The sequence below is a fragment of the Macaca thibetana genome, chromosome 2, assembly GCF_024542745.1.
Source record: "Macaca thibetana thibetana isolate TM-01 chromosome 2, ASM2454274v1, whole genome shotgun sequence".
In the NCBI taxonomy this organism is placed as follows: Eukaryota; Metazoa; Chordata; class Mammalia; order Primates; family Cercopithecidae; genus Macaca; species Macaca thibetana.
Window position 1 is genome coordinate 33,565,530 of NC_065579.1, and position 15,481 is coordinate 33,581,010.

The following is a 15,481-nucleotide window of genomic DNA, read 5'->3' on the forward strand; positions in this document are numbered from 1 at the left end:
GTGCTTATATTAAATCTGCCCCTATGATGAAAACACAGATGCCAGAAAGAAAGAAAAAAAGAAATAATGACAGAAAGAAATGAAGGAAGGAAGGCAGGGAGGGGTAAGGGAGGGGAAGAAAGAAAGGAAGGTAAAAAGGAAGGGAGGGAGGAAGAAAGGAAGCAGGAAGAAAGAAGAAAGAAAATAGACAATCATTATTTAGGAGAATCAAAAGAGCATAAAGGAGATAGGCCTTGAAATTCCAGGAGATGATAAGAAAAATTGCTTTGAGGCAACAGGGTAAAAGGAGAGCTCCCTATACTCTGAAAAAAGGAGATATGAGAAGCAAATGAGAAGGGCTGTAAATCACTGAGTAATCAAAGCAAAAGTTACTCTGCAGGGCCCTGCAGAAAGCTTTCAGAAGAAGAAAAGTCAGGTCAACAATCTGTGCCTGAAAAAACACAAAGCTGTCAAATCTTGAAACAGAGGAGACTCATCTTGGTATTTCTAATGGCATTCAGTAGTTGCAGTGGCTGCTGTCCTCCTTTGGGAATTGGGAGGAGGGGCTGTTGCTGGATGTTCTTTTACAAGGAGGAAGATAACTTGAACATGATTTCTTCTCTTCAGTGCATCCTGAAAAATTGAATTGTGATGATAAAGATCAGGCAATTGTGCAGAAGCACTGAACTCTTTATGAAATAATAGCCCAAGTGCTGAACTCTAATCTTGTTTCTCTCTTTGTTGGAAAAAGGGAGGGGTGGCACTTGTGCTATCACCTAACTATGCACAGGCAGGACGATGGAGTAATAGTTACTCTATGCCCTGTGACCAAAGTTCTCTTTGATGCAGGGAGCCAGCTAGGCAACCAATCCAATATGGAGGAGCTGAGATGTCCATTTGTACCAGAGGAGAGAAAATCCTTGGGACCAAAGGAGGGTTAAGAGAAGTGGGGAAGGGTTAAGGAATTGGCTGGTTGTGGAGATAAAATTCAACAAAACAACATATAAACTCCAACTCTTTCACCCAAAAAAATTAGGAAGGGAAAAAAAACCTAGAATGAAGTTTGAGTGAGCAACCCTAAAAGCTGTTATCCCAGTATCCTGCAGAAAGTAAACTACATGAATTTGGATAGCAGAGATAATCTAGTTGATATAAGAAATTCTGGAAAAAATATATTTTTTGTGGACTTAGAACTGAATTGTGTCATAGTCATCAACTGCAAAGAAGATTCTAGACCACACATAAGGGCTGCAGAGAGTTCTCACAGTGGTTCTAATAGCTAACACACGCTGGGCTGGTTATAAGTGGATTTTTCCCACTGATAATATCTGTTTTCTTTCCTGAATGTCATAACTGAGGCCTTGTTAGCCCCTTCCTCTCATGGAACAGAGAGCACATAGCCTATCTTGAGTCTTGGAAATGCCAACAGGTTTCTGTCATAAGGGGTGTGGTCCCGGAAGCCCAAATCATACCGGCTCATCTATGGTGGCAGGCAGTAAATACTGTTTTTTTTTAAAAGATTACCTATTAGCATCAATGTTGTAAGCATGGTGATTCCCTCCCTGGACTGGTCACTTCTTTATCTGAAATGCAAGGCATGATTTCTCCCAAGGTTTAGCTGAAAGTAGTTCATATAATGATTCTGGATGGTTTATGTGCAGGCATGCAAATACAATGAAAACAACATGAGGTCATTAATAACTGTAGACACCGGCAGGTGACAGATGTGAAATGAATGGGCTCCTGAGCATTTCTTTACTTAATCTTTAAAAACTGAGTTTTCAGGCCAGGCCTGGTGGCTCAAGCCTGTAATCCCAGCACTTTGGGAGGCTGAAGCAGGTGGATTGCTTGAGGCCAGGAGTTTGAGACCAGCCCGGCCAACCTAGCAAAGCCCCGTCTCTACTAAAAATACAAAAGTTAGCCGGGCGTGATGGTGCATGCCTATAATCCCAGCTACTCAGGAGGCTGAGGCAAGAGAATTGCTTGAACCTGGGAGGCAGAGGTTGCAGTGAGCCGAGATTGCCCCACCGCACTCCAGCAGACAACGGACTGAGACTCTGTCTCCAAAAACCAAAGAAGAACAACAAAGCAAAACAGAAACCTGAGTTTTGAATTTGTTTATGAGTAACACTAAAGTAGAAATGTATCTTCCTTTTTGAACTTAATGGTGTAGTTATTAGAATGTCATACTAATCTAAATGTGTCAATACTCAATGATTACTCAAAAATCATATGTGTTTGTATAACTTTGGAGATTTTTTTCACTTCATTAAATATTTTAAAGTTTAAAGAGATGTCAAATGTTCAAAATGTCGATGTTGAGAGCCCGCGGCACTGGGAGCTTGGCCTGCGCTGCGCCACGATGTCCGAGGAGTCAGCCAGGAGCCTGCGGAAGGGAAGCACGCCCGCGGGGCTGGTCCCAGAGGGCCAGATCCGAGTCTACAAGCATGAGGTTCCGTCCATTTGCTGAGAGGACGCATCTGGTCCTGAAGGCCAAGGGAATCAGGCATGAAGTCATCAATATCAACCTGAAAAATAAGCCTGAGTGGTTAAGAAAAATCCCTTTAGTTTGGTGCCAGTTCTGGAAAACAGTCAGGGTCAGCTGATCTACTAGTCCGCCATCACCTGTGAGTACCTGGAGGAAGCATACTCAGGGAAGAAGCTGTTGCCGGATGACCCGTATGAGAAAGCTTGCCGGAAGATGGTCTTTAAGTTGTTTTCTAAGGTGCCATCTTTGGTAGGAAGCTTCCTTAGAAGCTGAAATAAGGAAGACGGTGCTGGCCTGAAAGAAGCATTGTGTAAAGAATTTAGCAAGCTAGAGGAGGTTCTGGTTAATAAGAAGACAACCTTCTTTGGTGACAGTTCCGTCTCTATGATTGATCACGTCATCTGGCCCTGGTTTGAACGGCTGGAAGCAATGAAGTTAAGTGAGTGTGTAGACCACACTCCAGAACTTAAACTGTGGATGGCAGCCATGAGGGAAGATCCCACAGTCTCAGCCCTGCTCACTGGTGTGAAGGACTGGCAAGGTTTCATAGAGCTCTACTTACAGCCCGGAGACCTGTGACTACGGGCTCGGAAGGAGTCAGCAATAAAGCTATGTCTGAGGTTTTCCTTCACTTAGAGAAAAAAGAAAGTCCGTATCAAAACTCTAATAAAACCTTAGAGAAGAGATCGAATAGTACACAGACCACAAAGGACTAGTAACAAGGAAGATAGGCAACCCTGAAGAAAAAAATGACTGCAAAAGAGATGAAGAGTGAACATAAATCTCTCTGAAATTTTACCGTGTTAACCAGATAGCCTTTGCTGCCCACGTTAATATACTGATCTACTCTGCTTTCTGCAGGGTGATGGGACATTAACAGCTTTTTAACATTACTCATCCAAATTTGATTTTAGGTCTTTTTTCCTTTCTAAATCCCTTTTAGGTGAGAGCTAGAGTCTATCTATAAATAAATAAATAAAATGAATTGGAATAATCAACAAGAAGTAATTAACATAGATGTAACTAATGTTAGAAAATGGCCCAAACTGGGAAGGCTTTAATGAACTTGGTTTCTTTTCTTACAGTACCTTATAATTCAATTTAATATAAATACCTCTTTCATATTCAGAATAGAACAGTGCTTCATTGCTTTAGCCTTTTCATGATAATTAACAAATTATGGGAAAAAACCCACATTTTAGGTTATATATTTTTAAATTTTTCTGTGTTACGATGTTTTGATATCTTAAAAAACCTATCTAGCTAGGGAGAGACAGCCCATTTCAGGGTTAGCCAATTCTCAGAGGCAGCAAAAGACTCAGCCAGGAGCATGCATGCCTTTGATATGCAAACTAACCAATCCAGAGTCTTACCTCCACTATCTGACTCATACACCCAAGAGACAATATTCCTCTACTTTAATCATCCCAGTGCCAGGTACCAGGCAACTAGTAATATAGGAGTTAGAAAAAACTATTTAGCCGGATAGTGAGGGTACAGGAGTTCTCGGTAAGACTTTTAATAAAAAGCAGCCCCCAAACCGTTTGTTTTCTAACAAAGAGCAGCCTGTAAAATCGAGCTGCAGACAAGCTAATGGGTGAATGTATTCTAGTTAGTTGCTTGGTTGTCACCCAATGGCTTGTGAATTACAGAGACTTACTATGACATCCATTTCACTTTATTTTTACCTTATTTTTCTCTTAAAAACATTTGTTCCTTAGTTTTTCATGGCAATTTTCCATACAAAAGCTTTGTATGGAAAGCTTTTATGATTGGTTTTTCAGGGAATCCAACCTTATTTTATCTTTGAAAATATCCTGAAGTGCCAAATAAACCAAGAATCTGAAGTGGGGGAAGACTCTAGCCCCAGCAATACCTGTGACTACTAATGAAAAAGACTTGACTGGCTGAAACTGCCTGAGATTTCTCACATAATGTCATCATTACGTGGATGTGCTTCAGTGCTCTGAAATAATGGCACTTTAATCTTAAGTGAACCTGCCACCATCTGAAAAGGGGGAAAGAAAAGCCAAAGATACAAAATAATGAAGAAAGGTAAGGGTACTGCTTCATTATCCATACAATACAGTTTTATTTCAATGCTACAATATAATTCTTTTTCCTTCTACTACTAAGAGTTATTTAGTGTTATGCATTCAAAATTTTACTTCATGACTTACCATGAGAGAATCTCATTTTACTTAAAAATTTTAGTTTTTGGTCGGGCGCAGTGACTCACGCCTGTAATCCCAGAATTTTGGGAGGCTGAGGCAGGCGGATTACCTGAGGTCAGGAATTCAAGACCAGCCTGACCAACATGGTGAAACCCTGTCTCTACTAAAAATACAAAAATTAGCCAGGCATGGTGGTGCGTGCTTGTAATCCTAACTACTTGAGAGGTTGAGGCAGGAGAATCCTTTGAACCCAGGAGGCGGGGGTTGCAGTGAGCCGGGATTGTGCCATTGCACTCCAACCTGGGTGACAGAGTGAGACTCTGCCTCAAAAAAAAAAAAAATTAGTTTTTGTGAAACTGTTTTCTCTGTAAATAATCGGTTTCCTTACTCATTCTGAAATGCGTTTATTGTCTATAATAGCAACCCAGTGATGTCCTGTTGTTCTGCAGAGGAAAATGCACATAGAGCAGCAACCAGGACAGATCAGTTAAAAGCTAAATAGGAAACATTCTGAGAATTGTAATGGGTCAGAAATGGGGTAATTAGATGTTATTATATATATCTATCTTGTGTTTACTTGATGCCTTTGTAACAGTCTGCACAATTGACATATTCCTTCTAAAACAAACAAAAAAAAAAAACCAAAAATTTTCTTCCTTTGATTCTGGAACACAATAACTCACTTATCCCATCCTATTGCAATTAATGGCCCTCTCTCTTTCTTTTAAATTTGCTTCTCATTCTCTAAATTTCTTCTGGCTATATCTATGTTATTTGCTAGCATTTAAATCCTAGCTCTGCTGTATACAAACTATGCAAACTAGTTCATATGCTTAACCTCAGTGAGCCTCAGTTGCCCCATCTATAAAATGGGGCTAATAGTAGCACTCACTTCATTATGTTGTAATGATTAAACTAACACAAGTAAAGTACAATCCTAGGCAGTGCTGGGCCTATCATAGGCTCCTCATATTTTCTTCTTTCTATCTGTTATCACCCTCAGAGACTTCATCTCCATCATAGGTTTAGCAGTCACTGCATTTGAATGATGCCCAAGTTGACATATGCAATCTTGATATGCCTACCTGGGCTCCACTCTTGCATCTTCAACTCATGGTGGGCATTTCTCTCTGACAGTTCAGCTTCTCCTAAACATCAGTGCATCCGAAATCAATCTTATCATCTTATGCTCCCTGAAAAGAAAAGACCAAAAAATGGTTGGCAGTTCTTACAAAAACTTAAACATAGAGTTACTATATGACCCAGCAATTCCAATCACAGGTATATACCCTGTGGATATATTAATACATATACATAAATATGAAAACATATGTCCACAGTAAAACTTATACTTGAATATTCATAGCTGCATTATTCCTAATAGCCCAAAAATGGAAACAACCCAAATGTTAATCAATTGAGAAATGAATAAATAAATAAATAAATAAAAATAAAATGTATATCTATACAATGGAAAGATAGCCAAATAAAGGAATGGAATACTGAAACATGCTACAACATGGATGAACCCTGAAAACCTGCTAAGTGAAAGAAGCTAGACACAAAGTCCAAGAATTATATAATTTAATTTGTATGAACTATCCAGAATAGGCAAATCCATAGAGACAGAAAATAGATTAGTGGGTACCAGGGAAAAGGGAGGTGGAGGAATCAGGATATGACAGTTAATGGGTCCAGGGTTTTTTTAGGGGGTGCTGGAAACATTCTGGAGTTAGTGCTGATACCTGCACAACATTGTGAATATACTACAAACCACCAAAATGTACACTTTAAAAGGGTTAAAATGGTAAATTCTGTTATATGGATTTAATCTCAATTTTTAAAAAAGAAGGAAAAAGCAACCGCTGTAGACAGCAGAGTTATACTTGTCCATGGAAGTGGCAGGAAGTGGAGCCAGAGCTGCAGGAGGGGATCTCTGATCTCCAGGAAACCAAGATATTCACTAACAGCACCAGAGCAAGGCCCCAGGGGGATATCACTACGCTCACTTCCAAGAAGCAATCAGAATCTGACTCCCAAGGCACAGCCAAATGGGTCATTATGCAGCTTTGCTGAAATATCTGCAATTCTAGACCTAAAAACTAGAAAAGAGGATAGAGATTGGAGGGTGAAAACAGCCAAAGGAAGGACTTGAAGTGGAAAAGAAGTTCCTCATGGGGCAAATTTATTATATTCTCTATTGTTAGATTGAACTGCAGGGGCAATAAATCATATGCCCATTTAATATTTTCAATATCTTTTCTGTTTGTCATTCTTTCTCCTTGATATTTCTTCTTTAATCAACTTTTGACCAACAAGGCAAATAGACTTTATAAGATTTTACAAGTAAAGCAAAATCAGCCCTTACAAGGACTCAGCCTGTCAGAGGACCTGATTAAAGGTGATGAGAATATTTCAGGGATTTTCAAGATATTCTGTATCTGCCTCTATCAAAATTTTATTAACCTTTTGCTTTGGAAAAGTTTCCATGAAAAAGACCTAGGAGAAAAACATTCCCAAATCACCCCCATCAGACTGTAGAACAGATCTTAATAGCCACTAACTGAAGGAGTCCATGTGTTCCCACAGATGGCTGTGAAAAATGAATCACACTTATCAATTTGAGAAAACGGAAAGAAAAGAACAAGGAGTATAGAACTTCAGGGTTTAGCCTTTCCTATTCAGGGTCTCATGAATGACCAAAGTAAAAAATCTGGAGTTAGTTTGCTCTTCCCACATTATTTTGTCCCCAATCTCCATTTCTATAATGAAGTGCTTCCAAAAGGGCAGACACTGCCTTCTGATCCTCTGTTGTACTCCACATGATCTGAAAATGATGGAGAAAAGCTAATGCACCTACCTGGTTGTATTAATTTGCTAGAGCTGCCTTAACAAAGTACCACAAATGATGTGGCTTAAACAACAGAAATTTATTGTCTCACTGTTCTGAAGCTAGAAGTCTGAAATCAAGGTGTCAGCAGGGTTGGTTCCTTCTGAGGGATGTGAAGGAAGGATCTGTTCCAGGTCTCTCTCCCTGGCTTGTAGATGGCTTTCTTCCTTGTTTCTCTTCACATCATCTTCCCTCTATTTGTTTTTATGTCATGGTGTCCAAATTCGTTCAAATATCTGTTATCTGTATTCAAATTTCCCTTTTTTATAAGGACACTAGTCATATTGGATTAGAGTACACCCCAATCTCATTTTAACTTGATTACTTATATGGCCTTATGTGGAAATAAAGATACTATCTCCATATAAAATCACATTCTGAGGTACTGGAGGTTAGGACATCTATATATTTTTGTGGGGTGGAGGGAGGCACACAATTCAACCTATCTCACTAGTCTATGCAACTTAATAAAGGGCTGAGGAAGAAGCCCTTTCTCTTAACATCGAGGAAACTCTCGTTCAGGGATGAATCTAGAGATGTTTGGTTCTCGGCCAACCAGGAAGGACTGGGGCCAGTGGCTATAAGGCAGTTCAGGAAGAAGTATATGCAGAAAACGGAGATAAAATGATGTGTGGAATCACCAGGAGTCTTGAGGACAAAGCCATAATCAGATGATCTGGAATCTGACCAAACTGACTCACACAGACAAAAATCAGAATCTATGTCCTTGACATACATCAAAGATGCTCAGCAAGAATTGAAATGAAAAGAAGTGTGGAGGACCAAGCTGGGCACAAATGCAAGATAGGATTATACCATCTAGGAAGTCTCAGTTGTAAGCAACAGAAACTGATGGCTGATTTGTAATAGAAAAATGAATCAATTGAGAAGATATTGGAAATATAAGGAAACTTTTGGAGTTGAACGATACTTTTATTATCTTGCTTGTGGTGGTGGTTTTACAGGTGTAAATATAATGAATGTCACAATTTATCAAATTGGATAATTTAATATAGAATGTATTGTATGTCCATTATATCTCAATAAAACTGCTTTTAAAAAAGATATTGGACCCATATATTACACTGATGCTGAGAGTGTAAACTGGAACAGTCACTTTGGAAAACTCTTTGGCAGTGTATATAAAAGCTGAGCAAATGCTATATCCTATAATTTACCATTTTCACTTCTAGGTAACCACCCAATAGAAATGCATACAAATCTTTAACAAAAATGTGTACAACAATGTTCCTAGCAGCACTATTCATATTAATAAAAATGTAAACTGCCTAGATGCTCATCAACAATATAATGATATGTAAACAGGGTTAACTCTGTATGCCTGGGTTACTCAAACTCTGTACATTCCCAAGGTCTTCAGCAATGGCCCTTAGCCTGATTCCTGGGAAAAGGTCTCTGAGCCTTTGGACTATCCTGCCTGAAAAGAGTATCTTTTTATGCCTAATGCTTTGGGCTATGTCAGCTAGTTAGCACTAACAAAATGCCTGTTTTTGTATGCCTGAGGCTTTAGGCCTCACTGTATCTATTTGACCTATGGGTTCTGGAGACTGAGTAGTTTTGTCTCCAATAAATATCCTGGATGCCAAGGGTCAAGTAGCTTCCCTAGTTGGCAACACTTTGCATGTGCTGTCACATACCATTGCTGAAAAAATTAAGCGCTATCTGTGTGACTCAACTGGGAGATGATAGCTAGAAACTTGTTCCTGGTTTCTCCTGGACTCAACCCTGTGCACCTTTTCCCTTTGCCAATTTTAACCTGTATCCTTTTACTGAAATAAATCTCAAGCATGAGTATAATAGCTTTTCTGAGTTCTGTGAGTCTTCCCAACAAATCTTTGAGCCTGAGGGTGGTCTTGAGAACCCCCAACACAAATGCATAAATATTATAGTATATTTATAGAATGGAATACTTTGCCATGCTAGTAAGAGTGGATGAGATACAACTAAACCAAACAACATGGATAAATTTCACAATCAAAATGTTGGACATACACAACAAATGTGGTATGATTCTATTTGTATAAAGAAGAAAAACAAGACAAGTAGAATTAATCTATGATGCCAGGGGTCAGGGTTTTGGTTATCCTTGGATGGCAGATGATAGTGACTAGAGAGGCAATGAGGAAGCTTTAAGGATGTTGGTAATATTCTGTTTCTTGATCTGAGCACTGGTTATAAAAATGCACTCAGTTTGTAAAAATCCATTTTGTAAAAAAAAACTCATGTGCATGTTTTTCTGTATATATACTATACTTTTACAATGCAAAATGTTAAGGGATACTGGATGGCATGCAGAATCTTTGGAAGAACAACCAGATTGCCAGGCGACACAGCTAGAAAAGAGCCCCAAATCTCACCACAGAACAGATTTAATGAAAATCACACTTCTGCACTGATGGACCATTATTACTATGGCCACCGAGAATGCTGCCTCTAAAGGGTGGAGGGAGCTGCTCTCACTGCCCTGCTGCTTCCTGTCCCTAGAATAAGCTCAGTGTGGTCTCTGCTTCTTCTCTTACTTTCTTCTTTGCAGTTTCTATGACGGCAGACAAGCTCTGCCTGATCAGAAGACATTATAGATGCTGGGTAGTCAAAAGAATGAGAAGGCTGGGCACGGTGGCTCACGCCTGTAATCCCAGCACTTTGGGAGGCCGAGGTGGATGGATGCCGAGGTGGGTGGATAACGAGGTGAGGAGATTGAGACCATCCTGGCTAACATGGTGAAACCCCATCTCTACTAAAAATACAAAAAATTAGCCGGGCGTGTTGGCAGGCACCTGTAGTCCCAGCTACTTGGAAGGCTGAGGCAGGAGAATAGCTTGAACCCGGGAGGCGGAGCTTGCAGTGAGCCAAGATCAGGCCACTGCACTCCAGCTTGGGCGACAGAGCGAGACTCCATCTCAAAAAAAAAAAAAAAAAAAAAAAAAGAAAAGAAAAAAAAGAGTGAGAAATGTCCACTAAAGTTTATTGTATCTGGAGATCTAAATTGAATTTTTAAAGTATTTATTGAGTCCCAACTATATGTTGGGCAACAAGTTAGAGGCCTTTACATATATAAAACTCTTGATCCTGAGAACTGCTCTGTGACAGAGCATAGACCTCAGAGAGACCTTAGAAATATACTCAAGGTCCCCTTTGAGCATTTAGCTGGGTAGTGATCTATGTCTATATGATCTGCAAACTACCTAAGGCTGGGAAAGAAACATCCAAAAGAAGTAGAGAACAACAGTGCCTAGTTAACATGAGGTCAGGAATAGTACCTATTCTTAAGCCATTTGGGGAAAAACTCAAAATTCCTGATGCATTGGGTAGAAAACTCAGGAAAGTTTTATCTTATTTATAGGAAATAATTAACTCTGGTTAAATACAGCTAAGAAATCATAAATCATAGATGTGTACACCTAACAAATCATAAAAGTAAGACCCAAAAAGATCAAACTATATCTAAGTAACTTAACAAACATTTCAGAATGAAACTTAAGAATATGTATAACAACACAAAAATATTCCACACTCAAAAGATAAAATTTATAATGTCTGACATCCAAACAAAAATTACCAGACATACAAGGAAGCAGAAAAATATGACCCATAATGAGGAAAATAATTAGTCAATTAAGACTAACCCAGAGCCAACACAGATGTTAGAATCAGAAGATGAGGACATTATGATAGCTATTATAACTGTATTTCATATGTTCAAAATGTTAGAGACATGAAAGTATAAGAAAAGACTCGAGTAGAACCTCTGAAAATGAAAACTAAAATGACTGAGATGAAAAGTACATTGGATGAAATTAATAGCAGATTAGACATAACACATTAATTGAAGACATGAACAATAGAAGGTATACAAAGTGAAACATGGGGAAAAAGAACCCAAAAATTGCTGGGCTTGGTGATTCACACCTGTAATCCCAGCACTTTGGGAGGCTGAGGCAGTTGGATCACTTGAGGTCAGGAGATCGAGACCAGCCTGGCCAACATGGCAAAACCCCCGTCTCTGTTAAAAATACAAAAACTAGCCAGGTGTGGTGGTACATATTTGTAATCCTAGCTACTCAGGAGGCTGAGGCAGGAGAATTGCTTGAACCTTGCAGGCAGAGGTTGCAGTGAGCCGAGATCACGCCACTGCACTCCAGCCTGGGTGACAGAGAGTGGCTCTATCTCAAAAAAACAAAAAAAAAAAAGAAAAACAAAAAACCTCATGAGCTGTGGGTCAACTTTAAGTGGCCTAAGACACATGTTATTGAGGACTCCTAAAGAGGGATGAGAAGAAATGTTTGAGTAAATAATGGCCAAAATATTTTATACTTGATTAAAACAATAAACCCATAGATTCATTGTTTTTGATAAATAAGAAACGAATGTATTGTTCAATGAAAACAAGCACAAGAAACATAACATAGAAGACACGAAGGCACACAGTCAAATTGCTCAAAACCAATAATGAAGAGCAAAATCTTCAATGATATGGGGTGGAAGGAGGGTATTTCAGAGTTACTGGACAGATCTGGACTGTGTTCTGGACATTATAAATGTGTATTATCTTTGTATATCTTTTTTAGAACCACACACACTCTAGAAATATTAGGTTAGATTAGAAACAGCTGGAAAGCAAAGAGACAAGTTAGGAGGGTTTTAAGGAGTACCATAAAAGTTTAGTGAACCTGAACTGGGGTTGTGAAGTAACAATGGAATGTAGGAAACATTTAAGAATTAAAACTGACAGCACTTGAAGACTGTATGAGATGGTAAAAAGTAGCACTTGCTAGGAACTGATCAATAATATCAAAATTCATTGATCTAAGAGAGAAGATAATGATTTAATTTTGTACATGCTGAATTTAAGGTACATATAGGTTCTTATATTGGGAAAGATAGCTGGTATTCAGATACAGGTTTGGGAGTCATTAACACAGAAATGGAATGTTCCCAAGTCCTCCAGCCTTCTTATGACATCTTTACCTGTAATATATCCAAATAAAACGACCTGAATTTCAATTCCATGCATGTAAATGCAAGAAATCTGGGCCTACTAAGTATTCCTAGTGCAAAGTGGGAAAGTCTAAGACCCAGACCTCTGAGGAAGGAGGCACCGACCAGCTAGTACTCCTGTGTCTGAACTCAGAGGAGAGGAGGAGGGTCCTGGGGGCTGGAACACAGATATTTGAGGAGAGAAGACTGGCTGGGAGTGGCAGAAAAATTGCAAGCTGGACTCAGCTTCTCCTAAAACAGTGAACCACTGCTGCCAAAGTCCAGTTGCTGGGGTGAAAAAAGTGTTGCTTGAGTGATTGTCAAGAACAGGAAGCAAAACTAAAATAAAAAGGAGTAAGCCCCCTCTTATTCCTTCAAACTTTCAGTTTCTTTCCATTGGCAAAGGCTAATGGGGAACAGCTGGCAAAGCAGAAAAGTGTGTAGAATCCCAGCATTGCTAAGTAGAGAACAGAATTTTGAGTTTGGAGTTGAGAAACAGTAACTTAGTAATTGGCATACTTCTCTTAGTGGGGACACTGTCCTTTTCTGGCTCTGATAAGGAATTATGCTTCCAAGGAATGGTTGTCTTAAGTATAACTTGATGGTCACATGGAGCTGGCTGTGCTTTCAGAAGGAATGGTAGTGCATTACTTCTGTCATAAGTGACCCCTTCTTTTCTACAAACAAGGCGAACTGTGCATTTGAGAAGAGAGAAGCTAAGCTAGGACCACACTGAAAAGTTGATGTCCTGTAAAATTGTTTAAAAATGTGTTCTTTAGCACTTGCGTGTTTAAAATTAGCAAAATGAAATCTTCATTCAGATGTTCTAGCCAATCTGATCCATTTTACATTTCAAATGGTAGTCTCCACATTACATCTGCCTCAATCAATTGCAAGAAGCCCAGCCACAGACTGGAAGAAACTCAAGTGGCTCTGGCAATGTTAGCTGCCAAATAAAGACACCTGTTACAAGGCTGCCTCTTTGCAAAACAAAGGAAGTAACTCCTAATAAGGACAGAACTGTAAGAAATAATGCAGATGGAAGTTGAAAGTTGGACACCTGCTGTTAAGTGGGGGGCGGGGCAGTCAGTTTTTATATACAATATGCCTGGTAGGAAGTCATGAAAAACACTTGGGGAAAAATTATTGGGAAGGAGAAAACCTTGACACACTCTCGGAAACAGACTTGTTTATGCATTTGTAGCCACATGAATGAAGGGGACTCAACCCATGCTGTCATTTTGAGCTACTTTTCCAATTCTGCAGAACAGTGGCAATAACAGCACTTCTGTTGCCCTATTCCCCTCTTCAACCTTATATTCTTTCGGAGCTTGACAAGCTCAGAGTTTAAAACATTGTTTTCATTGTGGAGCATCTCAGAATCATAAGATGTTGGATCTGGACAGGACCTTGGAGCAGGAGAAATCATAAAGAGCTAAAATGAATTCTGTAGCAATAAAAATGTTAGAACTATAAACAAAGGCTTCTGGGGAGATAGAGTAATATGTAAGTGTTTGAAAACTAATATTGAGGGAGGGAAGAGATTGTTTGGAATAGTTTAATGAAATAAGTTTAAAAAATTTAAAATAAAGCAACTGTGAATTAGAATAAGGATACATTTTAATGCTAAAGATAGTAATAGAGACTTTATTCATTTTGATGAAATGTTTTACAGAATTAATACAGGGCTCTTTCATGCAGGGAACTGAAGCATAATATAAATAAATTTTTAGTAGATAATATTATTCAAAATTTTATAAAGATGTGGATTCCTCACATTTAGGAAAGATAGAGCAATTTAGGTATAAACAGGTATTGTTCTAGTCACAATTAATGAGCCTGACAATGGGCTATTACTACCACCACCAGGAGCCTTCCCTCCATATTTCCATCCTAAACAACTTGACTCATCCAATCAACACATTGTTATAGTGTTCATAGGTCAACCACTGCAGAATTCTTTAGTGATCATGGATAATTAGCATTTATTGACTACCTATTTGCTAATTAATCTCTTTCATAAAAGTATTTTATTTTGATATTTAAATGAAAGCTTTTTATGGCATTGATTATTATTATTTTATTTTATTTTTTTTTGAGACAGAGTCCTGCTGTGTCACCCAGGCTGGAGTGCAGTGGTGTGATCTCAGCTCACTGCAACATCCACCTCCCAGATTCAAGCGATTCTCCTGTCTCAGCCTCCCAAGTACCTGAGATTACAGGAGTGTGCCACCATCCCTGGCTAACTTTTGTCTTTTTAGTAGAGATGTGTTTCACCATGTTGGCCAGGCTGGCCACAAACTCCTGACATCAAGTGATCTGCCCACCTTGGCCTCCTAAAGTGCTGGGGTTACAGGCACTAGCCACCACACCTGGCCTATGGCATTGGTTTAACATGCTGAGTAATGGTAGCATCAAGTACACAATGTATTGGAATTTGGTTTGAGGTTATATGAAAGACCAGGAATATGCAGGAAGAAATGGTAACTCTCAGTATTGGGAAGCATAGGCTGTATGTGTCGTGGGGATGAGGAGCACCTGATCACATATCTGTTACTTCAGCCACAGTAATCCAGACCTAAAATAGCTCATTAGTCACAAGAGTTTTTAAATAGAAAGAATGACATCAAAAAAACTTGTTGGTTGGTGTGCCTTTCAGCTTAGTTCACTTTCTAAGCACATATATTAAATACCTACAGTGCAGCAGGCACTCTGTGGGGAGATGGAAGTGGGTACAAAACAGCTGTCAAGGCAGTGATGCGTAATGGCTAAGAATTTAGGATTTGGAGTCAAACAGAGATGGTTGGAATCTTAAGTGGGTCACTCACTTGCTATGTGCTCTCAGGCGAGTAACTTTACTTCATTAAGCCTTATTTCTACTTCACAGGATGCAGATCCAAGAAAAACTCAAAATACAGTGTTCAATACAGAGTAAGCATCAACAAATGATTA

The 15,481-nt window shown here is 39.1% G+C and overlaps 1 protein-coding gene and 1 pseudogene across 1 annotated transcript in view; both read left to right on the forward strand.

Moving 5' to 3' along the window:
• Positions 1-2,274: 2,274 nt before the first annotated feature.
• On the forward strand, positions 2,275-3,074 carry LOC126948912 (glutathione S-transferase omega-1-like; annotated as a pseudogene).
• A 1,127-nt stretch (positions 3,075-4,201) lies between these two features.
• The window catches only part of ATP2C1 (ATPase secretory pathway Ca2+ transporting 1), a 178,846-nt gene continuing 167,566 nt past the window's right edge, over positions 4,202-15,481 (forward strand). Inside the window, exon 1 of the mRNA XM_050777766.1 lies at positions 4,202-4,522. The gene's annotated coding sequence lies outside the window, so the exon portion shown is untranslated. The remainder of the gene's footprint in view (positions 4,523-15,481) is intronic.